The sequence below is a fragment of the Equus quagga genome, chromosome 2, assembly GCF_021613505.1.
Source record: "Equus quagga isolate Etosha38 chromosome 2, UCLA_HA_Equagga_1.0, whole genome shotgun sequence".
In the NCBI taxonomy this organism is placed as follows: domain Eukaryota; kingdom Metazoa; phylum Chordata; class Mammalia; order Perissodactyla; family Equidae; genus Equus; species Equus quagga.
Window position 1 is genome coordinate 160,053,980 of NC_060268.1, and position 27,086 is coordinate 160,081,065.

Below are 27,086 nucleotides of genomic sequence, written 5' to 3' on the forward strand. Positions count from 1 at the left end.
CCTCTCAATCCTTATAAGCAATAACTTCTCTTTCAAATTGCCCTTGTATATGATTTTAAAACAATTTTTCCATCAGCAACACAAGTCACTGAGTACAATCTCCAATAGTACTTAACTATATTTATTCAGAAGGAAGTTGGGTGGTAATTTTCTTTGTTCTCTCATTTTCATGACACAGCTGGCACAGAGCAAATACCAGTTGAGGCCAGACCCCCTTCTTCAGTATTTATTAAGCAGTAGCCAAACCAGCCCTGCGATCCCTGATTATCACTACAGCGTCAGGACCACCACCCATGGTTGGTTTGGGTAGGTTGTTTATTGTTCAAATATGCACAGCCAAGAGAGTAATGAGGACCGACATCCAGCCTTCGCCCTGCTAATCTGGCTGTGTGCACAGGGGCTGCACCCTCCCCCAGTGAAAATGGCTTTCTCAAATTCATTAGAAAGGGTCATATGGGCTAGCAACATCTGTATTAGTGCCTCACTTCACCCCATCCCTTTGTACCCCCAGTTCCTTCCCATCTCTTTTTAGTCCATACCTGCCCCCAGATGGAGGAGAGGAGAGACAATCTACAGTACTTTTCTGCCCCATGGTGGTGGGGGTATTTCTCTCCATTTCAGCCCGAGAGAGAGGGCTCCAAACTCTACAAAGGAGTAGCGCTTGGAGTGTCCACAATAAGGGCACAGTGGCAGCTCGCTCCCTTGCTGGTAGATTGTTCAAGGTAGGCACTGGAAAGGAGTGGAAATGAACCTGACACTTGTTTCCTGGAGTTGAGGAGAGTTCCCAAAGAGACAAGGGCTGATTCTCACCTGGAGATATTTGAAGGCAGAACTGCTCAGATCAACAGAGCAAATTGGAATCAGTGGGTAGTGTGCTTAGGAAGAACGGGATGGAGACTCACACCCAACCTAATTCTTATGGCAAAGAGTTAAATTAAAGTTGATTGGCCTAGAACAATCAGAGTCTGGTGCTGGAGCAGAGGTGGAGTAAATCCTACTAAAATTCAAACCACATAGTTGCTACACAATGATGTAGGGGGAATCATTCCCCAAAGAAAAAACTGGGTGATGTTAGTCAAGAGATACCCCTGAAAATGGAAACCACTGAGAATGCCAGAGTTCTATACTTGTAGGGAATGGAAAAACATCTCAGCAGCCTTTCATACCTTCAAGTGAAGTGCAAAAAATCTTGACTAGAGCAAGAACAAGGGCTATGAGATTGCCCACTTGGCTTTAGAGAGAGAGAAGGGGAGCCCCACCTGGAAAGCGGATTGGGCGTGTGGAAATCTCAGGGCTGAAAGGAGATACAGCTGTTCTTCTCTGAGTCCACAGCCAGGGAGAGGCCAGAGTGAAATTTAATTCTGCCTCAAGAAAACTGCTCACATGTCTTCAAAAATCACCACATTGGTGGGTAGCATCAGCAACACATGGAATTAGCCTGAGCAGGGTAAGACCATGGATACTCTCCTGCCACTGACACTCTTCCTTCTTTCCTACTCTCTCCTATGCCCTTGCCCCTACGCAGAGGGGCTATGTGGAGCTGAGAGGAGAGAGGAGGCAATCCAGAGTCAGACCGTGCAACCCCAATGCCTCTAAGCAGTTAGAGTGTGAGAGTCTAAGACAAAACCACACATCCCACCCACACCCCAAGTCCTCTACGGTGAGGCTTGTTGTGGGCACTGGGAGAGTTGATATTTGGATTGTATTTGAGACTAGCATCTTAAATCAGTCTGGGCTGAGTGATTTTTCTAATAACCTCAAGTGATTGTAAAGCCATGGAATCTACCTAATATACTATTAAGGGGTCAAAACAGTGGTTTGACAGAATATGGTTGAATGTAGGGATTGAAGAAAGAATAAACCATTTTATTTTTATACTTAAAGTTCAAAGTGTTCAATAAAGTGGGAAATATCCAGTTATCAGGTAAACCTATGAATACTTCCCCTTGAGCCTTAAGAAAAGACAGAGAAATGGAGGTGCAGTAAATGTAAAGGCTACGTATTACACTAGAGGGGTTTTCTGGCCTTTAAAAGCTTTCCCATCAGCCGTTTCCCTGGAGAAGTCCCTTTATAGGATTGATGTGAGGGGAGCATGGGCCACTTTACAATCCTTCTGCCATTTGTTTATCCACCATGGATTTGTCCTCATTCTTTGTGCCGGCCCTGGCAGGAGATACCATGGATGTTGAAGTGAGGGGGAAGGGACTCAGAAAAGGAGACGAGAGTTCTCATACAGAGAGACTGGAGTTCAATGATTCAGAACTGAATCAAGAGCCAACACTAAATCTGTGACAGATAAACAAGTTCCAAATGGCCTGAATGGATCATGTCACTCTTATATTAAAGCCTGTCAATAACATCCAAAAGCTTCTGGAATAACTGCAAGTTACTTCCACTCTGCCCATGGTTTAATGGTCTCGAGTGATCTGGCCCTTCTGTCTAATCATCCGATTAGGTTACTGTCCTCTCCTTCTGCTGTGCTCCTTCTACAGTGGCCTTATGGCATGTCTTAGGAAATGTTTGGCTGCTCTCAGCTTTAGAGCTTTGTCCTTGAATGTCACCCTATCCCAAATAGTCTTTCCTGGCTTCCTCGGATGGTCAATCCATCTCAGCTTTCACGTAGAGTAACCAACTCATTCTAGCTTGCCTGGGACTATCCCAGTTTTAGCACTCAAAGTCCCATCCCTGAGAAACCTCTTAGTCCTGGGTAATCCTGGATGGTTGGTCCCCTTACCTTCAGGTCTCTCAAATTTAATATCACTTCCCCAGAGAGACATTCTCTCAGCACTTTATTTAAAATAGCGTCTGAATAAATAAATGTAAATTTGATCACATCGTAATAAAAAAAAATCTCCAAGAGAAATTCACCATAATAAAAACAAAAAAATGACATACTGAAAAAAATGTACCTTTTGTCACAGACAAGAATTATTTAAAGAACTTCTAAAAAGACAGAAGAAAAAGTTCAAGTACCCCATAGGATGATGGGCTAAAGAAATGAACAGAGTTCATAGAAAAAAAACTAAACTGAAAATGACTCAATCACAAGAAACCATGCTCAACCTCATTTGTATAAGGGAAATGCAAATTAAAACTTTAGTGTGGTGCCATATCACACCTACTGGCCAGAATTCCACGTGTGCCAGCATACTCTGTTTGTGAGGCTACGGATAAAAAGGTACTCTCACACTTTGCTGGTGGGGATGCAAAATAGTGCAATACTTATGGTCAGAAATCTGGCACTATCTAGCAAAACAAATATCTATTTCTTCTTTGACCTGTTGGTCCCCCTTTTAAGAATCTATTCAGAAGATAATATGGACGAAAATACAAATCCTATTTATTGAAGTATAATTAGTAACAACAAAATGTTAGATGCAAAGTCGGAGCCAGCGATTAAATTGTTAATCCAAGAATTTTTGAAAGGGGATGTCAAGTATAATTCCTGAAGCAGTTTTCAATTAAAACAGCAGCCGGCCACCGCTAAGGTTAGGCTACCAGATGTTATAGTAAAAATGAAACTAAGTCTCAGATAAGAAAGCGGAAACTTGTATGTAATCTTCTGCCTGCCACCAGCTGGAAGGAGGAGTACGAGGGTTAATTTCAAAGCCCAGGAGTCTTTTAATTTTTTCCCACTCAAGCAAGTCAGTTTAGTGCATGATAAAATGGGAAATAGACATTTCTAGCCCAAGTCTTCCTGCATTTCTCCCTCATACAAGCAGAATTAAACACAATGTTCAAGCTGAATGAATCCATCTCTAGAGGAGGGGAAATATTAGAATAGTAAAACTGGAAGGGACCCTAGAGATTATGAAATGTTTTGTAATGAATTTTCTAAAACCATTCATTTAATAGAAGAGGAAAGTGAAGACCAGAGAAGTCAAATAAGTTTTATAAAATCACACAGCTGAGGTGGCAACCAGATGGATTTGGATAGGATCAATAATCAATGAGTATTAGAAGTACGAGTACTACCTAATATTAGGAGAAAGCTGTGAGACCAAAACACGATTCAAACAACGAGAAAGTAGACCTAGGCAGAGCATTGAAGGTCACTGAAGACGTACCAGTGGCCTCATAGATTTATTTCAGACTACTTCTTGCATGGATTCCCTTCTCCATCCCATTTCAAATCTTGAGTTTATATGAATTTGTGTTAATACACATTCACAACCCTCAAAATCACCTGCTGTCGACTGTATCTTCCATGCTCTAAATCAATCTTTAGCAGCCACAAGGCTCTGCTCCTTTTTGTTCACTGAGTAGCACATTTGGAGGTAGTGTAGACATTCATCTGTGACGTTTCCAGCTCACGTTTCCACTCACCTCCATTTTCTAATATCATTCAGGTGTTTCTTTGGGAACGATCTCCTCACATCATTGTGTAGCACCTCTGTGGTTTGTGTTTGGGTGGATTTACTCTAAGTTGACTCCGAAACTGAGCTCTGATTGTTCTAATGCAATCAAAGCTAACTCGTTGTCATGGTGATTGTTAAAGAAATGAACATTGACCTTGGTTGAAGCCAATCAGTAGTCCATGGTGTTGGGTTACGGATAATGTTTGGGTGAGGAAAGGGCATTGAAATTACATGGGCCCATCCGAACTAAGTCCAGGACTTGTGTTTTTAACAGGATCTCTTTCTCTCTGTATCATGTTTTCTTCCCTCTCTTCCTGCCACTATCTTTCTCTCTTGGAAGGAGGTGTTGATAGTTATGCTGTGACATAGTGTGAGCCAATCTTAAGACCAAAAAGAAAAAAAAGAAAGAAGAAAAGGCCTATAGAAAAAGAGTGAAGAGACAGAAAAAAATCATGGATATTTGTGAACTACTAGATCAAAGCCACCATTATACCTACGTACATTTGGACTTACTATTTATATAAACTAATAAATTTATTATTGTTCAAGCCAGTTTGAGTTCAATCGTCAGTGAAGTGAAACTAAAAGCATCGAAACTCATACTGAAGGCAATGTAATTTAGGGAAAGGAATTTCCCATCATTGGAAATAAACAGACACAGATTCTGCTCCAGCACCTGACCGTACGACCGTGGGGTAGTCATTATGTCTTTCTGTACCATGTTTTCCTTAACCTTAAATTTGTAATAGAATATTTTCCTTGCCTGATATTATGGGGCATTGTCAGCACCGTATAAAATAATGATTTTGAGGGAGAAAACCCGAAAACTCTGTGCAGTTGAAGTTTAGGTGATATTATTACCATCAGAGGATCTTGCAAGCATCAATATGCTTATTAGAGCACATTGCTTCTTTTTCCTGCATGCGGGAGACAGGAATAATTTATCAAGATTTGCACTTCTACAAAGCACATGATGAAAACAAGAGTGGAAGTTTCTAAAGCAAAGCGGATTTCATTAGGCTGCTTAATATGAGTATTTATAGCTAAATTGCTTCCCAATTGACTTTGAAATCCTCATTTGTGATTCATAATTCTTGGTGAATAATTGCAATTATCATCTGCTTAATGAGACAGTGATTTCCTCTCTCCCCCATCTTTATTTTCTTTTTGGTAAAGCCTTGCATTCAATGCTGTGTTTGTCACAGACACAGAGAGTCAGTCCATTAGGAAGCTGAATCCTTGCCAGATACCCGGAATGCGAGGCCCAGAGACAGAGGAAAAGTTCCAAGTGTGAGGCTGGACAATGCATATAAACTAGGCTGTAAGTGATCTCCTTCTTTCAGATATATGCGCAAACAAAGTTTTTACGATTAAACTGGATATAAGTGGTGTATGTATGTGCACATGCAATAGATTGAATGTTTGTGTCCCCCCAAAATTCATGTTGAAACTCTGATCCCACTTTGATGATATTTGGAAGAGAGGCTATTGGAGGTAATTAGGTCATGTGGGTGGACCTCTCATGAGTGGGATTAGTGCCCTTTATAGAAGAGGCTGGAAAGCTAGTTATCTCTCTTTCCACCAAGTGAGGATACAATGAGAAATTGACAGTTTGCAATCCAGAAGAAGGCCTTTACAACCAGAACATGCAGGCTCTCTGATCTTGGACTTCAGCCTCTGGAGCAGAAAGAAATAAATTTGTGTTCCTTGTAAGCCACCTAGTCCATGGTACTTTGTAATAGCAGCCCTAACTGACCAAGACAGTGCATGTTATATACACATAAAGCACTTTCTAAGAAAACTCAAAATAGTAAAAGTAAATAGACTCAACTCACTCTATTATCAGAGGAAGTTGTATTTACGTGGACTTTCCCAGCAGCAATCCCTTTAATCCAGATTCAGGTTCCCATGGTTACTAGATGCGATGGAAATCATCCATCAGTCTGTCCTGAGGGTCCCCATGTATGATAACCAAGTTATCGTCATGTAGCACTCATTCATAGAATTTGTTCAGTGTGCTCTGTAGAGACTGAGATTTGGACTCAGATTCTAATTTGGATCCTGATCCAGCCCAATGTGGAAGAGCCAGCAGGTATTAACCATTTCACCTCTCTCTGGCACAATTTCTGTAAATTTAAAATGGCGATAATTCAACCATCCTCTTTGTCGCTTGTTTGGAGGATTAAATGAGGTGAATGTTGTGAAGCACTTTCCCCATGACCTGGTACGTAGAAATTGTTCATGTTGCCTGTTAAGACCACTTATCCTCTCACTGCACATCCCTGCAGCTCCTCATATTTCCACAGAGGAGAGGAAATGTCAGTTTCTTAGCCTCCAATTCCTACCTGGAAAGGGGAAAAATTGAAGTAATCCCTGAAGGTCACTGTTTTCACCCCTCCCTTCTCCTTCCCTGGGAAGATGAGTGGCTCATCTAATAAACTGACGATACTAATGGGTGCCTTAAACTTCAAGGCTCTACCTTGTCTCTTTCTTGCAATTTCCTAGTCTTCTGCTTGAAGTCCAAGGGAGTATTGGCAACAATAGGCAGACCCAGTATTTTTCTTCCAGCACCTTTCTCTACAACTGAGGGGCTAAGTCAGGTTGGCTCCACACTGCAGGTCATGGTCTTTTTAAATCTAAGAGGAAGGAGTAAGAAGCACTTTTTACGTCAACACAAAGCCACGTTCTCCAACATTACTTTTATTAAAATTGGCATTTTAATCCCTATTTCACTCGGTTCCATGTGTATATCCTCTGTCAGCCTAAACCCTGGAGAGGAATAAGGATGAGAGTCTTTGAACTTCATTGAACCTCAACCTGAACTTCCAAAAAGACTTTTGGAGATATGGGAAAAGTTAGATGTCATATATACAAGCACCAGGTATATAGTAGTTTCTAAGAAAATGGCATCTCTTAGTATTCAACCACAAGCTAATTAGTGGCGACCTTGTGCAAAGCATTTTTTCTTATCTTTGTGCCATCCCTAAACTGCCCCTGCCTCCAAGGTACTTAGAGACTGTTGGCTAAGATAAATTGGACTGTTGGAATAGAAAATAAAAGGGACGGTTGAATAGAATAAACATCGGAGAATGTAATAAATGCTTTGAGGAAAATACAAGAGAATGCCAGTCATGAGAAGGTTAGAGTATTTACATCTGGGGTGATCTATGAATGGCTGGAGTAGGTGGGGCCCTGAGGATTGTGTAGGAATTGGACTTCCTGAAGCTTGGTTTACAGAATCGAATAGATCATACATTTTTAAATATATGGCCAGCAAATGGAGGTGGTAGAGCTGAATCCATTCTTCATTTCAAGGACTGGTTGAACTCATAGCTCATTCAGCTCCTTCAGTGTCATTATCATACACACACCTTAAACAAGGTTATTATGGGTTTTTTTGATCACTGAACAGAGGAATGTCCATGGGCAGAGAAATGATCTATCAAGGAAACTGGCAGAACACCTTGAAATAGCCAGTGGAGTGTCATTTTACTCTGGCTGTTGACTGAATAGAGACATCAGAGTCACAGAACATAGAGCTGGACTTTCAGGGTCCTCAGTATATTTCATAGGTTGTGTTTATTCTTCAGCGCCATATAATTGCTAAAGCGATGTTACTTCCATTACCTTATCTGAGCTTCACAGCACCCAGGGACTTCAGGAAGAGCAGCTGCCACAAACTCCATTTCACAGATCAGGAAACTGAGGCCCAGACAAGAAAAATGATTGGTTCAACCTCCCAAAGCTGGAATCCTCACTCCTTTTCTCTTCTTTGCTGTACACTATGCTATCTTCTTGAAAAATAATATTCATTTGGTTGGAAATTATTCTGGTTAATAAAATGAAATTATACTAGCTGCATATAGGATAAAATGGCAGAAAAAGCCCACAAAAAGTCCATGTTTGTTTTGTGAGCAAGGGAAAAAGAGAATGATTGTAGATTTTGAACATGAGAAATAGCTGGCATTTATAGGGAGCTTGCTATGTGGCAAGTAGTGTTAAAAATTTTTACGTATTGTTACCTGGCTTGATCCATTCCATTATTATCTCTTTATACTGGGTCACGGAGAGGTTAAAGAAGTTGTCCTAAATCATAGGTCTTGTCACTGGCAGAATGCAGATTATAACCTGAGCTGCTCAACTCTAGAGGCTTCATTCTTAATACATCACCATACAGCTCTATTTTTAAAACACCATTATAAGATGTTAAAAATAACATTGTTTTTTTCTCCTGACAAAAGGGTCATACATAATTATTGTCATATTTTTTGTCATTTTCCCCTATATTTTCTATAGCCACACCACTCAGACAGAGAGAGCAGCAGTTCTCAATTGCGGGAGCAGAAGACACTAAAATATAGCTCTCTGTATCCACTTATGAAGCGATAAGAACGGGACTTTAATTAAGAACGGGAGTTTAATTAAACAGCACAAATCTTTGTCTACACTGATGTTAATGATTGAACAACTTTGGAATATGAGGTCGCCAAAAACATGCATAGAATACACACAACTAGTTGTGCCTGGTAAAGAGAGAGCAAGAGCACACATTGAGATAATTCAACCTGTGCGCGACCTTGCCACTGGTTTACTCATCACTCATGATTCAGTTATGGGCCAGATTGAACATGATTTTGTAGATGGAAATCTTCTCTCAGTGTCCATTCCATGGGCCCTCACATGAAGATTCCTCCTCTCTATTTATTATTCCACTATTTAAAGATAGATATTTAATTTATACAAACTGGCTTTAAACCGAACCGACTGCTACAGTTGTTCTCAAACAAACAATTTTACTTCCAACGTCAGAGGAAAAGTCCAGCACTGTTTGAGTTTTTAAAATTTTTTATTTGAAACAATTGTAGATTCACAGAAAGTTGCAAAAATAGTGCAAAGAAGCCCCATGGATGTTTCACCCAGTTTGGGGAGAAACTTACGTAATTATAGTACAATATCAAAACCATGAATTTGACATGGGTATAATGTGTCGTTTTATCACGTGTATATTTGTGTAACCAGCACTGCAATCAAGATGCAGAACAATTCCATGACCACAATGATTTCCCTCATGCTACCCCTTTAAAATCAGGTTTTGTAGTTTGATTGTCCTGACCGCTGGCAACCACTAATCTCTTTGCACATCTGTAATTTTTTCATTTGAAGAACGTTAAGTAAGTGGAATCATACAATATGTGACCTTTGGGATTGTTTTTTTTCATTCAATAGTACCTTTAAAATCCACGTAAGTTGTTGCATTTCTGAAGTGTTCATTCCTTTGTATTGTCGAGTAGTGTTACATGCTAACGTTAATCACGCGGTGTTACCTACCACATGAACCACAGTTGGTTTAACTATTCACCTAAGGGATATTTTGGTTGTTTTCAGTGTTGTGCTGTTATAAATAAAACTTCTATGAACAACACTGAACAGGTTTTTGTATGGGCATAAGTTTTCATCTCTCTAGGAAAAATGCCCAGGAGTGTGATTGTGGGTCATATTGTAAATATATATTTAGTGTAGTTTACTTAGTTTTTTTTTTGTTAAAGAAGCTGCCAAACTATTTCCCAGAATAGCTGTACCAGCAATGTGTGAGATCCAAATTCTCCTCATCATCGCTAGCATTCGGTATTGTCACTGTGTTTTATGTGTCATTTCTTTTATACGAGCTGTTCTGAAGCGTACGTAGCAATATTTCATTAGGTAAGTTGTATTTACCTAACACCTAATGATGTTGAATATTTTTTCCTGTGCCTATTTGCCGTCCCCATATCCTCTTCAGTGGAATGTCTCCTCATGTTTTTCGCTCAATTTCTGATCAAATTATTTATATTTTTAATGTTGAGTTTTAAGAGTTCATTATGTATTTTAGCTATAAATTCGTTTTCATATAAGTTGGTTGCAAATATTTTCTCCAAATCTGTAACTTATTTTTTCATTCTCTTAACATGGTCTTTCTCAGAACAAAAGCTTTAACTTTTTGATGAAGTCCAAATTACCAACTTTTTTCTTTAATAGATTGTGCTCTTGGTGCTTTATCTAAGAACTCTTATCAGCTCTTAATTCCCAAAGATTTTCTCTTATGTGATGTTCTAAAAGTTTTAGGATTTTACATCTTACATTTAAATCTATCATCCATTTTGAGTAAATTTTTGTGTAAAGTGTAAGGTTTAGGTTGAAGATTTATGATTGTTATTTGCCTATCATTGCATTTCCAATTGCTCCAACACTTCTTTGAAAAGTCTATCTTTCTTTTTTTGTTTGTTGGAAGTCTATCTTTCCTCCATTGAATTATTTCGCAGCTTTGTCAAATATCAGGTGGTCATACTTGTGTGCACCATTTCTTGGTTCTCTCTTCTATCCATTAATCACCAATTCTCTGCAGTCTTGATGATTGTAGTTATACAAGAAGTCCTGAAATTGAGTAGAGTGATTCCCTCCATTTTATTATTTTTTTCTCCAGAATTATTTTAGCTGCTCTAGTCCCTTTGTCTCTGCATATATATTTTAGAATAATCTTGTTTATCGCTACAAAAAAATTGTTTGTAATTTTATAGGAGTTGCACTAAACCAGCAAATCAATTTAGGGAGAATCTGACATCTTTTCCATGTTGAGTCTTCCAACCCACAAATATACATTGTCTCTCCGTTTATTTATCTTTTGATTTGTTTCATCAATTTTTTTTTAGTTTTCATCATAAAAGTAGCATATAGGTTTTCTTAGGTTTATACCCAAGATTTCATTTTTTGAGTGATTATAAAGGGCAATATGTTTTAAATTTAAATTAAAAGTTTTTACACCTTGATTGTTATTACATAGAAATAAATGATTTTTGTATCTTGATATCATATCCTGTGACCTTATTAGTCCTACAAGTTCTAGTTTTGTAGGTTTCTAGGAAATCCGCACCACTTCCATATTACAATAGACTCCTGCTTGGCCCATCTGATCTTATGACTTGGTTGGGCTGAAAGAATTCAGTTCATTATGAGCAGCTCTGACCATATCGTCACTTGATGTCTCATGTTCAAAAGCTCGATGTCTATCAGGGCAGCATGGCTTGTGCTTTTCGAACAGTGTGTAGTTCTCTGCTGCAGATGGACTTGTTCCAAAACCATAGAAGTCTATGTTGTGATTCTTCTATTTGGACCTCCTACAAACTCCACATGGTGTCTTTGCCCCCAATATATCAAAGAGTTCTTGGTGTTACAGCCCAAGTGGGAGGATTGCCTATATTGCAACCTGGGCTGGTTATTGAGCCATTTCTTTTTCGCAGCTTCACTCATACTGGAAAGTGAATACATCAACTAGTAAATGAGTCAGGAGGGTATTTCCAAGTGTGGAATATGCTACCTTCAGAACCTGAAAAGGTCTATCAAATATTTTGCTTTTTTCTTATTGACGGGAAGTATAAAATAAAACAACTTGTCCCTTATTTGTGAAGGAAATATCCTCACATATCCTAGACTACTAGATCCCTAAAAACTTCATGGATGTCACCCTCTAGAGCACATATGTCTGCCTACAGCCTCCAATTTGCCACTTCCTGTTCATCCAGTCTTATTGGAGTACTGTCTCTGACAGGGGGTACCAACGTGATGTCCTACAGAATGTGCTGATGATCCAAGTAGCTTTGGACAATATTATGAGAAGGTGTGGGAGTGGTAACATAATCCTGGGAAAGACCATAAATATACGTTATTGTCCTTCTCACATAAAGGTGGACTACTTCTGATTCTTCTTCGGATAGAAATGGGAAATAAGCATTCACCAGGTCAGTGTCCGCGTTCCACATACAGGAGGCAGTGATCAATCTGTAGTTGAAGTGACTGCTTAGTTAATTCTATGGTAACATGCTTTCCTATACCATGATCCATATTGTATTTTAGGGCCCAGAATGGTAAATTAAATGAAGATTTGACAGGGACTAACTCCCTTTGTTCTTTATGTTTTTGAAGGTGGTACCATATGTGTCATTTCACCTAGGATGCATTATTGGTTTTTATTTATTATCTTTCTTTTTAGCATTGGGGGGATTTCAAAAGTATCCAATTAACCTACCCCAATACAGTAGCTCTTATCCTAAGTCTAGGACTCAATATTAGGAGTCTGTATTACTACATCCATTCCAAATACCCATTTAGAGACCAAGAACATGATCACCAAATTTGTTTGTGGACCCAGTGGAGCCATTATGAATCAGACCTAGGCCAGCACTTCATTTGTTACCTGCATCCCATATTCCCTCAGTCTAACAGGGGTGATAGGTATCAATGTCAATTCAGACCATGTGTCTAACAATCCACACATCTAATGTTCATAACCCTGAATATTTCCCTTTCTCTGATACATGTTCACCTGAGAAAATAACCAAAGAGATTTCTCAGAAATTACTACTGACTTCAGCTGTAGCAGTGTTTCAGGGTCCTTTGAAAAGATCTCACCACTTCTTCATTCAGTGTGCTACAGGTATGAAAAATGGTTCAGGTCTGGACACTGGTTAAGAGATTATGATATTTTTTTGGTGTGTCCACCCTCAGCCTTAAGTTCATCCATTCTTGATGTCTTTTGGTTGCATAAATTAAACATAATCTTTGTTAGATGTTCATTTAACTTCCCTCAAGGGACACCACGGTCTATTAACCATCTCCACAGCTCTTTGCAGGTTAGGCCTCTGTGACTGCCACTGATCTTGATGAGCACTGGGACCGTTGTACCCACTCGATTTAGATGGTTAGGCACTGATACCTAGCCTTCATTATTTTTGGGACTTTATCATGCTCTACTGCTATCAGGGAGCCCAGTTCTGCATCAAAATTTCCTACCACCAGCTCTGGCCACCACCGAGATTCTCAGTGATGCTGTTGCCCCTCTCATCGGCATGTTCCATTTACTTTGGTAAATAATATTTCTTCTTATCCTTCCTACGGAACATCATCAGCTGTAGCGTAGTATATTCACTCTAGAATGGCCACTTCTCTGAGACTTTTGATCTCTTCTACCATCAGTCATCACTTTCAGAGCACCTGCTCATGTAACGCCTCTCCTTAATCTTCAAGGAGAGTGGGGCTACTGTCTTGTAATAAGGGAAAGTGGGCCTCTTCAGAAGACCCTGCATGAAGTTAAAAGTTCTGAACTTCATCTGCTGTCACTTTTCGCGTCTCAATACTGGTGCAGGAGACTTTAGAGGACTGAGAATTCAGCCTTTTCTGAAGCTCTGTTACCCTTAATTTCTTGCCTTGTTCCTGATCGTAGGGAAAAATCTTCAATCTTTGAATATTATAATGTCAGCTGTAGACTTCTTGTGGACATCTTATATCGAGTTTGGGAAGGTCTCTTTTATTCTTACTTTTCTGAGAAGTTTTATCAGAAATGGATGTTGGATTCTGTCAAACATTTTTTTCTAAATCTATTGAGATGATCATATGGAGCTTCTTTATTTTGGTCATAAAGGTGAATGGTGTTGATTGAGTTTTGAATATTAAACCAAACTTGCCTTCCCAGGGTAGCCTCCCGCTTAGTCATGATATATTATCATTTTCACGTATTGTTGAAATTGATTTGCTAGATTTTAAAAAAAGAATGATTGAGTCTAAGTTCATGAAGGATATTGGTATATTTTTTCTTGTAATATCTTTGATTGTGGTATCAGGATAATGCTGGACCCATTAAATGAGTTAGGAAGTGTTTTAATCTCTTTAATTTTGAAAAGAGTTTGTCAAGATTGGTATTATTTTTCCTTAAGTATTTGGTAGAATTCACCAGTGGTGCCATCTGTGCACAGTGTTTTCATTGTGGAAATGATTTTAACTACTAAGTCAATCTACTTAGTAGATTCAGGGTTATTAGTTTATCTAGTTCTTCTTGAGTAAGTTTTGGTAATTGATATCTTTCAATTAATTTGTCAAATTCATCTAAGTTGTGGAATTCATTGACATTAAATATTTTTAATAATATTGTTTTATTATCCTTTTAATATATTAAGAATGTTTAGTAATACCTCCCCATCTTGATGTTGATATTGGTAATTTGTATTTTCTTTCTCTTTCTTTTCATTCCTCATCAGTCTGAGTAGAAGCTTATCAGTTGCATTTATTTTCTGAAAGACTTAGTTTTTGATATTTCTCATTTTTCTCTGTTGTTTTCCTGTTTTATATTCCATTTATTTCCACTCTTTAATTTATCCTTTTACTCCTCACTTTGGGGTTAACTTTTTCTAATTTCTTACGGTGGAAGATTAGCTCATTGTTTTGCAGTCTTCCTTTATGCGTAGGCATTTAGTGTTATGAATTTTTCTCTAGGCACTACTTTAGTTGCATCCCAGAAATTTTGATACATTGTTTTCAATTTTGTTCAGTTAAAAATATTGTCTATTTTTCTTTTAATTTCTTCTTTGGCTCAATGAATATATGGAGATATATTATTTAGTTTCCACATTTGAGGGTTTTTTCAGATAGTCTTCTGTTATTGATTTCTATGTTGTTTCCTTTGCAGTCAGAGAATATGCTTTTCTCATTTACCTTATGGTTATGAAGAGTGATTTTTCAGTTGAATCCTGGACTTTTAGGTTTTTTATTAGGAGAATCTGGATCCTGTTTAAATCTTCTATTTTAGCCAGCAGTCACCTCATTTAGGCTTAGCAGGTTGGTTCTGGTGCACTTCTGTGGTTTATAGTTTCAATGACAATTTGGTTTCGAACACTTCAATGCTATTTTGATCTGCTTTGTTTGCCTGGTGCCACTGCCGCTTATGACTGACCACTGCTGATGCTGCCCACAGGGGTGAAGTGCACTTCTCTTCGCCGAGTGCTACAAGGTGAGGAGTGGGAGGTGCCTGACCTGTGGTTCAGTGACTGCTTTCCTGTGTTGGTCCTCTGGGCTGCCTGGTGCTGATGGGACTCTCACTGGATCCCTGCTGGTGTCAACTGCTGGGATAGAAGGTGTTTACTTGAGTCTCTTTCTGGTTGTGGGTGGGGAGATCAGAAGATATGGGTCCTGGGTCATCCTCTGCTCTTGGGTAGAGGCCAGGAGCCATCAGTCTTGTGTTTCCTTCTGTCACTAGATGCAGGAACAAAAGATGCTGGGCATGCTGCAGCTGCCAGTGCAGACGGAGCAGGCCTACCTATTCCCAGTTGGCTGGATTTGGGGAATGGAGTTCTCTTCCTGGCGTGTTCTTGCCCTGCTGGTGCAGGCAGAGTGAGCCAGGTGAATTTGCTGGTAGAGGACAGGGAAAAATTAGTCTACATCATCTTCTCTGGGACCAAATGTCCAAGTTTCATTTAGTTTTTATTTATTGTAAAACCAACAACTCATTATCACAAGTTTTGCTTTAGATTTTTAAGAATATTTTTAAAAATAAGAAAGAAATGATATAATATTTAGTCACATATTTACTATTTCTGGTGTTCTTTATTCCTGAATATGGTTCCCAATTTCTATCTGGTATCACTTTTCTTTTTCTTTAAGGACTTTCTTTAACATTTCTTATAGTGAAAAATCTGCTAGTGATAAATTCTTTAAACTTTTGAGTGTCTGAACATATATTTTCACTTTTGGGAAAGGAATTCTTAGAATTCTAGGTTCAAAGTTGTTTTTTTTCCTTCAGAACTTTAAAGATGTTTCTTTACTTTCTTCCACCTTACATCATTTCCAGTGAAACGTCTTGTTGTCATTTGTATCTTTGTTCTTATTATATTTGTGTCTTTTTTCTCTGGATCTGACTAAGACTTTTTATTATTGGTTTAAAGCAAAGAGATTGTGATGTTCCCTGGTGTAGTTTTCTTTGTGTTTATTTTCCTTAGAGTTCCTTTAGATTCTAGATTCTGTAAGTTTATATCTCCCATCAATATTGGGAACTTAAATATTGTTTTTCTGATCCCTTCTTTCACTTGTCTCTCTCATGGATGTCAACTGCACATTTTGGGATGCTTGAAATTTCCCACAGTTCATTAACGCTCTGCAAATTTTTCAAATATCTTTGTTTGTTTTATTTTGGTAGTTTCTATTATTATGTATTTGAGTTTGTCAATCTTTTCTTCCTCAGGGTCTAAGGTGCTTTTCACTTATTCCAGTGTGTTTGTCATTTCTGACATCTACAGAAGTTCAACTTGGCCTTTTTGTTATATATTTCATGTCTTTTCTTTGTATATTTATATGTTTCTTTATCTGATTTTATATACAAAATATAGTTATATAACTGTTATGCTTGTCCACTAATTCTATCATCTATGTTGTTTCTGGGTAAGTTTCGCTTGATATAGCTTTCTCCTCTTTATTGGCTTATATTCTCCTGCTATTATCATGCCTGGTAATTTTTTATAGATGACATTGTGAATTTTACTTTTTTAGGTGCTGAATATTTTTGTATTTATTCAAATATTTTTTAGGTTTGTTCTGGAATACAGTCAAACTATTTGGAGAATGATCATTTTGAGTATTACTTTTAATATTTATTAAGTGGTGTCAGAGCAACCTATAATCTTGGGCTAATTTTACCTTCATACTTTACTTGAAAGGCAGACTCTTCTGCCAATGACCCATGTGTTGTAAGGCTTTTTCACTATGGCTGGTTGGAACACCAATTTTTACTTGCTGTTTGATAGCTCTGTAGATTTCTTTGCCTGCTCTTTACTGATTGTTCTTTCCCCAGCTTCACATACATGCTCTGATTGGTACTCACCTGTGGGAGACGGGGGATCTGCATATCTCCAGAGTGCACTGTCTCTCTCTCCTCTCTTTCTCTCTCTTCTCGGGTACTCTTCCTTATGAATCAAACTATATTGTCCTCCTTGGAAACTCAGCATCTGTACTGAACTCAAGGAGACCAACAGTCTCCACCTGGGTTCTGCTTCCCTGCACCTCAGTCTGGAAACACTCTCCAGGTGTAAGCTTAGGGGTAAATATAGATTTTACCTCATCTGTTGTTCCCTCTTGGGGATCTCTTTCCTGCACTGCCTGTTTGCCAATACTTGAAAAGCATTTTTTATAAGTTTTTTCCAGTTTTTATCATTTGGCTAAGGCAGTGGGATAAATCCAGTCCCAATTATTTTATCTTGGCCAGAAACCAGAATTACATTTTATTAGTTTATTTTAAATACCTTGAATGTTTCTTTGGCTGCTGTCTAGGTATTTTATAGCTCTTGTTTTATTGTAAATAAGAACTCATTTTTTTCATTATGCTCTTCGGTTTGTTGTTACTGGTATATAGGAAGACTATTAACTTTCATGTGTTAACTTTATATCTGCATAGCTTGCCAAATTAAACTCATTATTCACAGAATTTTTCAAGTGATCCTCTTAGATTTTCTAGAGTGATAGTTATCACTTGCAGAACACAAATGTTGTTACTTAATTTCCAGAAATCTTATCTCACATTTCCTTTTGTCTTATTTGGTTGACAAGACTGTTATTGTTGAATAATAGTAGTTTGGGGCAATCTAAATATTGTCGTTAACTTAAATTCTAATGATTCTAGTATTTCACCACTTGCCATTAAATAGATTTAAGGAATAAACTATTAAGTTATAGAGCTTTTCTATTCTTAGTTTACTAAGAATGAGTGAATTTCATCCAAACGTTTTTTTTAAAGATTGGCACCTGAGCTAACATTTGTTGCCAACCTTCTTTTTCTGTTTTTTTTTCCTTCTTCCTCTCTCCAAAGACCCCTAGTACATAGTTGTATATTCTAGTTGTAGGCCCTTCTAGTTGGGGCATGTGGGATGCTGCCTCAGTTTGGCCTGATGAGCAGTGCCATGTCCACACCCAGGATCCTAATGGTGAAACCCTGGGCCAATGAAGTGGAACACGAGAACTTAACCACTCGGCCACAGGGCCAGCCCCACATCCAAACATTTTTAACATTATTTGAATTGTCTTGTGTTCCTTTTCTTTTAATAATTAATACTGTGAATTGTAGTAACATATTTCCTCGTGGAAACATTAGGAAAACATTCCACATACCCTCCTGGTAAAAATCGTTCTTAGTCATATATGTCATGCTTTTAAATTACCGTCATTTAAATTTTATATTAGTTACCTAGAATATTTGCACATATGCTTACAAGTTATATTGGTTTCTAATTATATTTCTCAACTGAGAGCCATGGACCCAAGTATTCTATAGATTTATTCTTATTGTGAAATACTTCTATATTATGTTCTTTCTTGATAACGTTTTAAAATTATACATATCTAAGCATAATCTTGAAAATGTGGGTCACCACTCTACAACTGAGGACTTTTATCTGAATCCAATGTCCTACTTTGCCTGTGTGCTTAAGATGGAGTTCTTACAAAAGATAGATCAAAAAATGACAAGGTTCCCAGACAACAAGTTATAGAAAAAAAGTGATAGAATTGCATCATTCCTAAAGAACATATTAATACCGGCCGACCAAGCCCAGAAGAATTTAATCATGGCAGTTAATAATTTATTAAAGTTAGATGCATATGCATTGCGTGGATTGGAAGACCTTGGCACTTCCTACACATTTCTGGGCATCACCTTAGATTAAATGAATCAGAATCCATAAAGCTAGGGTTTGGGCATGAGTATTTTTTAGAAACAAACTTTACAAATAATTCTAACGTGTAGCCAGAAATAAGACGTATATACATATATATATATATATATATAACCTCAATATATACTAATTTGTAAAAATAAATTGTTATAAATAAATAATGAAGATTTTGTCTACTCCTATTCTAGCAATAAAAGGTAAAATAGCCATTTAATGAATAGTTTAATATTATGCTAATTTATTTTCAAGTGAACTGGCAAATCTACAGATGTGTTATATGCCACCTGATTAAAATTGGTGTTTGAAGAATGCAAGATTGCTCATTAACAGAGTTTTTGGAAAATTATGAGTTCTGATGATTTGACACTGGTAAACTAAACCTTAAAATTGTTAGTAATTCTTTAAAAAATATACTTATGTGAACAGACGTACTCATTATCAGTTTTGTTAAACTTAAAAGCAGAAAAAAAATAGACCTTTCTTCTATCAAATACTGTACCACTTACTTAATGCAATGGTTGAAATTGGGTGGCTAAGAATACGTTATTTTACATTTTGTCATTTTTATAAGTGTGCATTTAATTTGTGTGCAATTGTTTTCGGATTTAAGGTTAAAACAGCTATAACTAATAAAGAGTTTTAACCTATTTTTTGTTTGTACGTACATAAGTAATATATTAAATACGTAAATCAAAATGTAGGTCTGCAAGATTTATTTTTCTTGAAGGGAATTCATGTGTTGCTAAAATCTGGGAAACTTTGTGTTATACTTTTTTTTTGGTATGTGGTATATTTGTTTAATTTCGTTTTCAGGCTTAATTTAGACTGAAATGCTTTCTGAATGTACTCAGTTCTTATAATTTAAATACAAGAATTAGCTCATCCTTGATAGTGTGTTACAAATTGCTAGTAAAACAAACTGAGCCTGTTTCCTGTTGGGAGAGAGTGCTAAAACTATAATTATCTCTACGTTATCTTTATATCTATCCACTCAGATTTTTATTTTCAATTGGGAATATACCCTCTAGATTTTCTAACTTGTTATAAAATACTATTCAGTATTTACTTATACTCTTTCAAATAGCTTATGGAGCTGAGATCATATTTTCCTTATAATTCTGAATGTTATTGTTTTAAGTTCTCTTTCTTGTTTTTTCTCATTCTTAACCATTTTGGGGAGATTGATTAGATTTATTGGTTTTATTTTGAAATATATAATCCATATCACTATTTCTTGCCTAAACTTTGGGTTTTTAAAAATATTTTTTGTCTTTTAATGAACATTTTATATGTACTTGTTCTACTATGCATGTCTAAACTAACATAAAATAGTATTTATTTTCTCTTGTCCTAAGCTAAGCTCTTTTTATCATTAGATATGTAGTGTTACTGATTTAAAGTTTATCCCATTTACAATAGTTACCCTAACATCTGTATTTAAAGAAGATGGAAGGGACAAAGAGGACAGAAAACAGATGGAGATATAACGTCATTACTGATCAGGAATGCCTGGTTCAGAGACATGAAAAGGGAGCCCACAGGAACGTAAAGCAACGTGAAAATGGAATAGAGTGTTAGAAAAAATATGTTTATTCATTCCTTTATTTGTTCAAGAGAGTCTTCTTAAACACTCAAGTCTAAACCCCTTGGTGGAGGGTATATCAAAACGCATTTAGACAAATGTCCATGATACCAAGAAACTTATACAGCAGGAATTGTTGATATTTATTTGTCAAAATAAATCACAATTGGAAAAGTAGAATGATAGAGTTTTGGAGGACAGAAATAGCTTGAAAAAAATTCACTGTAATTTTCATAGTTACAAAAACGCTTTGGTAATATATAGATATTTATATATATTTAAAGGAAATACCAAGGTGCAATATAATTTGAATACCAAAATATCCATCTGTGTTTCTCTTCAACAAATTAATTATTGTAAAGTGATTTACAAATCCTATGTGCCCCGTGGAATACTAAATGATTATACTCAAAAGTGGAAGTAGGAATACTGGTATTTAAGGGGTTATATAACAGAATATTTCCACGTGGTTGGAGAAGAAGAAATCTGAGGTGCCCAAATGATAATCAATGGGAATTTTCTAAATATTCCTTTGATCTAAAAAAATAGAAACTTTGGGTGTTGTATTTTTTTGAAACCTTTTTTGTTGATTGGTTTCAAATATCCTGGGAACTTAGGTAACATTTTTGTGTCCCAAGTGGTCCCAGAAGTGGAACTTAAAAATGCACATATAAGATTGTTCCTGACTAGGCAAAACTAAGCCAGCTCATAATTATCTTCACAGACACTTACACCTGCAAGTAATTCTACTATAACTGCTGAATTAGCCTTCTTAATTGGACTGTTAATCACAGAGGGAGCAGAGTTCAGACTACCAGAAGGGTCATCTTTGTTTCTAATTCTTTCCTTACAGAGAGTAACCTGCCACAATTCCTAGGAGTCCCTAACCTCAGCTTGAATAAGTGCATCAGATTGTGTCCCTCTATTTTAGGAAAGCCAACTCCTAAAACTATGCCTTGCATAAAATACGCACTTATGTATAATTACTATTAGATCGGTTTATTGATGCAGATGGTAGGAGAGGTCTGACATCTATTAGTAAGGCAGCCTTTGAAAGGGCAGCCGAGAATACAATTGCAACAGTGTTACTTTCTTCATGTATGTTACAGTTGAAATTTCCTTGAAAATCACTTGAGATTTGACGTTAGAAATGTTTCCCACAAGAATACGCCAAAGATCCTGAGATTCCATCTCTAATTTTCCACTAACCTCTGTGCGTTTAAACTTATATTATTAAAACTCATAGTAGCTTAGAACTTTGTGGATCCTTCAGATGGTTGCTCTTCTTACAGATGAAGGAACTGTGACCCAGAATTGGTGAGCTGGCCAAGGTCACTTTGGTGCCAGCCCTGGCTGTGCTCTTCTTTCCACTGCATCTAGAAACACACTCTAGGTCAGAGTTCTCACATAGAGGCAGAAACTCAATGGCTTTATCCCAGCCTAAAGTGTTAATGTTTTATCACAATGAAAGCATAGACACTCAAAGCATAAAATGAGCATAGAATTATCCAGTTAATCCTTCCCCTCCTTGTTTCACAAATAAGGAAACTGAGGCCCAGAGAAGAGTAGCAATTTCCCAGTGCATATAAAATAATTTACATACTTAATGATGCTATCATCAATGAAAAGTGAAAGTATGATCCATTTACAGTCTTAACTAAGGCAGGGACATGTTGATACATTTTACATTAATTTTCCCATTGGTCAGCTATATATTTAAAGGTTTTTATTCTCTATTATGTACAGATTTAATTATTCCGATCACTCTACCCCAAGAGACATGCAACAAATGATAGAATGCTGGCCTATTCATTGTGAAAATAACTGAACACATAAAATTATTTATCTCAAGGAGTCTGCAGCTTAGTATTGCCAGTGAGATAGCCTTAAAAAGCTGAATTTCCCATTTTTATCAGGTATTAAACATTGTAAACTTCAGACACATTTCTTCCTCTTTAGATACCAGCATTTGAAATAACAAAAACAAAATTAGCCCGTTGCGTAATTCTGTTCATTTTTTCCAGTTTATGCCAGTCTCCAGGAACCAACCTTTGACTCAAAGTCATCAGTATCCATATTTTTTTCTACGCAATATTTTCCTTTGTGCTATTAAACATGTTAGTTAACAGTACTCCATTATTATCTTCCAGATTCTTTATTTGCTGCTAATACCCAATCAGCAAGTTCTGGTGCTGATGTATTGCCAGAAAGTGACAATGGAGATTTTCAAATGATAACTGGTTATTGGAAAGACAACACCAAATACTCCTTCTTCAAAAGATCCTTGAAAGGTTTCTTGGCTGAAATGTCAAGGAGTCTAGTCATGCCATCAGAAATTACAACCAAGTTTGTTCACATACAGGCAGTGACAACCACCACTTCATGACCTTTACAGCTTATAGAAATGGTAAGATTTCACTCCAATTTTTGAGATGCTCATATTTGAAATATGAACAAATGCCCATCTCTGAATTGGTGAAACACTGTATTATCTCAGACATCAAGCCATCCACCCTCTATTCTTTAGTAAGGAGAAAAGCAAACACAAGAAAAACAAAACACTCTCCCTTCCACCTTTTCCCACTCATAGCCCTGTTGCTTGCTGAGTCTAACGTGTTTCTCCTGCTTTTTTCCCTGAATTCAGGGACAAGTTGTTTGCATTATATTCAAGTGGCCCCATGTTAGACTTTACACTTGAATCCAATTTTGTGAACTACGTCAAGGCTTTTACTCCAAATGTTCGGTCATCCCAGGGTCAGTGCAGTTTCTAAGGAAGCCCCATACGTTGCTAACAGTGTAGTTTAAAGGACTCTCATCCATAGTTCACCAGAGTTGAGCTTCTAAGCAATTGCAGTGAAATTGGCATCATTTTTTTAACTTGTATGCTCACCAAGCAATATCCTCCCCTACCCCACAAAAAAATTACAGAAAGTTTCTCCAAACCTGAATTTTACTTTTTCCTATACTCCAAGTGCATTCTCACTTTGCCCTGTAACAGCAGTTCTAGAACTCCCTGACTCCCTCAGATAAGCTGTCGATTGGCCCACAGGGGGTTCCCTGAGCTGGGGTTGGAATAGGCAGAGTGATGAGAAGATTGAAGATACTGGCTGGCTGTATGCACACTGTCTGTCCATTGCACATAGAGCATCAGCAGTCAAAAGACATCTGTCCTGTTCCAACCATATTTATTTCAAAAAGCATCTCTTTTCCCTGCCTTCCTGGGTCATTCACTTGGAAACTTCCAGATTCTATTTGACTCTCTTCATTTACAAAATATGGGGAAAGGGAGTAGATAACACTAATCTGTGTAAATGGTAGGTGCTGTACTTAGTAAGCATTTTATTCATTGAATCATTGAGCGACATCCTGATAAACTATTATATCACTCCTCCATCAATGGAAAGTGATTATTGAATCTCCACCAGTTAAAATGTTTTTTTCTTGAAGAAATATATCCTAAGCACAACACTCAACTCATAAACATTTAGAATAAAAAATAAATGACCATGGGAGGAAGAACCTGGGACATAAACAGGGACATGCTTTTGGGGGATAAATTCCCTTCATCCTCATGGACGTTTTTGTTCTTTGTCCATTGAACAGCTTGGCAAACTGGCTGCATTTCCTCTGTGTGTGGTTACCATACCATCCTGAAGTCTTTACAACTTTTATTTCCAACTTTATTCCTCCATGTGGCTTGATCTTTTCAAAAGTCCCATGTACCTCTGTGACTACTGCTCTTCCATAACCCTCCTACGACATCCCAGAATTACCTGTAGTCTCAGCTCTCTACCTGGGCTCTTTAATCCTTTTCAGATGGAGGCCCTCTTCTCTACTCACCACCTCTGACCCACTAGCAATAGGCAAAGTGCTGTGGGATGGAAAAAGATTAGAAGGCACCTTGCTGCTCTCAAGTAGCTTAAAATATATTTAGGTAAGTATAAAATACACAGTAAAACAAAACAGAACAAGAGAATTTATGCCAAGTCATAATTCCTGAATTGGCACCACTGATCTCTGTGTAGTACCAAGAGATGTTTTATTAAAAAAGTTTCATGGTCAAATGCGTTTTGGAAATACTACAGAATTACATTTCACTTTTTCAGATTCATGATGTACATTAGCACATTAAAAGACCTGAGAAACTGTCTTCTGAACAACAATTTAACTTGGTGAGTGTCAGTGCTGCCCCAGATTATCTGACAATGGGGTCTTTTTAAATGTGTAACACCTGCTAACATTCCAGAAAGTAGTCATCCAAGAGAGCTTTTGAGAAATACTGTGTGGAATGTATCTCATGTACTTTTTTCAGAGTTATAAAATCTAGGATGCCTCTTTCTCATAATACTCTGTAGCCCCCTTCCTTTCAGGACAAGGCCGTTCCTATTCTTGCTACAGACTGCCTTTCCAGGTTCATCTCGTACTCTACCTCTCTGCACCTGTGCTGCAATCTGCTGTTTGTTTCTGCATATCTCCATCTTCTTCATCCCGCTCAGGAGACTAGTCTCCGCATTTGACCCCAGCCAGGCTTCCAGCAGGGCTTGGCCAATGGGAGACAGCAGAAAAATATCAGTGGGTAAGAGGACTGGAGGCTGAGGGAATTACCCCCGGAGCTCTCTCTCTGCCAGGCTTTATGTTGGCAATGGATTCATCCTTCTACAGAAAGCCAAAATTCCTGTCAGGTGGCCTTCTAAGGCCAAAAATGTCTCCAGGTTTTATAACTGCTTTTTCCACTTGCCCCTTCATGCCTTAACTGCTTCCTACTATTGCTACCATGGTGTGTTCCCAAAGCCTTTGCTGAATTTCATTCAACCCTTCCCAATGCTTTGCAAAAGTCCCCATTAGACTCTCCTTAGTCATCCTTTTCAGTCGACCATTGTTCCTGCCAGGACCGTGCCTGTGTGCTCCACAACTGTTAACTCATCCCCCTAGCAACCACACAAAATTTCGCTTCTTTCCTCATGCTGGTCTCTGAGGTTGCCATGCCAGCTCATTCAGTTTCTAACTGTAGACATCCTCTTAATCATTCAAGACCCATTTTGATTGCTGTTTTATTCTTTCAGTCTTTTCCACTTTGAAAATCAATACTCCTCGTTCCAGGTTCCCCCTTGTATAAAGCAGATTGTTCCATGCTCTGTCCCAGTGGCTTGCATCCTCCAAAGCATCCAGCACAATGTATTTTGCTTAACGAGTTCCCTATATGGGTTGGCTGAATTGAATTGAAGATGAAGCATTACATACAGCTGATAGAAGGACATAAAAGATTAGGGCTATCTGTTAGTATTAACAACTTTCTCCACTCTCAACTGCATGGGTTCTCTTTTTTAGTAAAATGTATGGTGACAATGAAAGTAAAAAGCCAAACTGTCACTTAAGTGCTTTAGGAAAAGCCAATGTGTTTCTCCTCTCAGCAACATTGTTACTATAGCAAGATTACTACATGTTATCCAGAGATGGGTCTCATAAACCATCAGTGCCCCAATAGCACACTTTGGAGAACTATTCTTCCATCATTCTATAGTAGTTCTTTTCAATCCAGGTGGTGATTTTGGGTATTTTCTTTTTTCTTCTCCATCTAAGGTGTGGGTCATGAAAAGGACCAGCCAATCAGATTACTCAATTGCAGTGGTCATAGCTATGGTTCAGGAACGACCATGTGACCCAAACAGGACTATAAGAATTCTATCCAAGACGTTGCTAAAACTGCTGGGAGAAACATTCCTTTGCTTTAGGATTTGTCAACTATAGGGCTGATATTCTTCATTTTAGTCAAGATAGGATGGGTTATGTTACAGTAGTAAAATTCCTCAAATCACTAGATTAACACATCAAAGACTTATTTTTGTATTTCCCTCCCACACAAAGGCTACTGTAGCTCCAAGCGACTCTCCACATGGCGTCTCATGTATCCAGTCTGATGAAACATCCCATCCCGGAGCTGCACCATCTGGGACACATGGCCTCTTTTGGCAATGTTGTGGGCAAAACAATGCTGGGGAGGTTTCAGGATGACTTTTCCACTGCATCAGCCTGGTAGTGACACATGTCACTTCCTCTTGCAGCACACTGTCCAGAACTAGTGACACGACCTGTCTAGGTATAAGAAAATGTAGATGAGCATTGCCGCCTCTGCTACAGCTTCTGATTGTGTGTAACCATCTCATATCCATGTGGAAACAGCATAACAAGGAAGACAAGCATCAGTTGGAAAAGTCAAGAGTCACAGACAAAAGTTTCTGATGAAAACAGCTAAAGCCAAGGTCCAACTAGGCGGAAGCCTTGACACACCCTGGCTTCTACAGGCATGCAAAAAAGGCAGGACCCACACTTGTGTATTTACGTGTGGGCATGTGTGTGTTATGCACACTAAGCATGAGAAATACATGTGCACCCTATGGCAGATGAAGCATGAGAAAAGGAAAGAGAAAAAAATTACTGAGAAAACCAATTTAAAAAATTCTCATGGAATGGGTGCTGCTGTTGTAGAAACGTACCTATATGTAGTTTTCTATTCTCTGCTATGTGGGCAAACAAGCAAGGTAGGCAGAAAAAAAGTAGACCTTTGTAGTTATTTAGAAACTAGGAAAGCAGATCCAGACTTACCCTTTATTTAAACTTACAAATCTT